At 41.3% G+C, this 1448-nt stretch overlaps 1 protein-coding gene across 1 annotated transcript in view; it reads right to left on the reverse strand.

Annotated features, from left to right (window-relative positions):
- Positions 1-1448, reverse strand: part of NHS (NHS actin remodeling regulator) — an 86925-nt gene that overhangs the window by 13913 nt on the left and 71564 nt on the right.

Raw genomic sequence — 1448 nt, forward strand, 5'->3', positions numbered from 1 at the left:
AAGAAGCCTGGAGATTTGTTTTTAAATCTTCATGTAATTCTTTCTACTTTCTTCTACTGACTCAGTTGAACACTTTTTGGTTTGGTACCCGTGTCTTCTCAATAGAAGGTAAAAGTACAAGGCAGCCTCCAGTTCTGTACTTGAGTGGATTTGCCTTCTCTATCCACTGTAAATGAAGCTGGAATTCCCAGTCTTTACAGTGAATCTCTGTTTGCTTTTATAAATATAGGGGCCAAACCTCGATGCCTATTTGTTTCTCTCTCCATAATCACATCGTTGATATGCTATAGGCAGTCTTATCAAAACTAGAATGGTGGGGGCACCTGGGTGGCTCAGTCGGTTAAGCGTCCAGCCTCGGCTCAGGTCATGATCTCACGGTTCATGGGTTCGAGCCCCGCGTCACGCTCTGTGCTGCCAGCTCAGAGCCTGGAGCCTATTTCAGATTCTGGATCTCCCCCTCTCTGACCCTACCCTGTTCAAGCTGTCTCTCTCTCAGAAATAAATAAAACATTAAAAAAAAAAAAAGACTAGAATGGGGAAGGAGGAGGTGAGGAACTCAAACTCCTGTCTGGCACGGGCGTGTGCCCTGGATTTGTCAGAGTGATCTTTGTCTCGGAAAGTCATGATGCCAAAAGTGCTTTGGAATCTGGATGCCTCATCATTTATCCTGACTGTTAAGCTTGGAGCAGGATGGCGTGTTAAACTTTGGCTCAGCTGTACAATGAAGCACTTTGAGTTCTGCCTAACATCACAGTGACAACAGTTTCTAGAACTCACTTTGAAAAAAATCTGTGAGCTATCACATGATGAATAATACAATATTATTGGAGAATCTGTACTAACGGAATTTTCCTTTCTTAGCTCCCACCAAAAATGAAAATCCTTCATTCTACTCATTTTCATTACAGAGCACATGGCAAACAGACACACTTCATGTCATATGCACGTAATTAGCAGCTTTCTCGTTAAAGCTCTTGAAATCAGCATATAATCTAGGCTTTAGTCTGAGAGTTCCTGAAATAAAGCAGAAGGAAAGATCTTCCTTTCTCCTGAATCACAAGACCCCTAATCAAAGAACTAAATTTGAAAACAAGATTTACTTACAGTGTCATGAAGAAAGCAGGTGCTGCTCATAATCAAATGTTCCCAGAATGGAAAGTTAGTTTAAGAGGATGCCAAAATGTATCATTTTGGCATCTACCTAATCCAACCCATTTAGATTGTGGAGATCAGATAAAGTACACATCCTTAGAATAATTTATCCTACAAGTTGAGTAGATCATCAGGAAAATTACTCCCACCTCATAATCAGCTGATCAACCAGAATTCCTGGTTTTCAGGGAGGAAATGATGTCTATCCCAGATACCTGGTCATCATTTGCTCCCCACTTTAGGTGAGAGAAGTCTGAGTGGGGTTAATAATAGCCATGTCTGAAATGCATCTCAGG

This window comes from Crocuta crocuta, unplaced genomic scaffold (genome assembly GCF_008692635.1).
Source record: "Crocuta crocuta isolate KB4526 unplaced genomic scaffold, BGI_CrCroc_1.0 scaffold657, whole genome shotgun sequence".
NCBI lineage: Eukaryota > Metazoa > Chordata > Mammalia > Carnivora > Hyaenidae > Crocuta > Crocuta crocuta.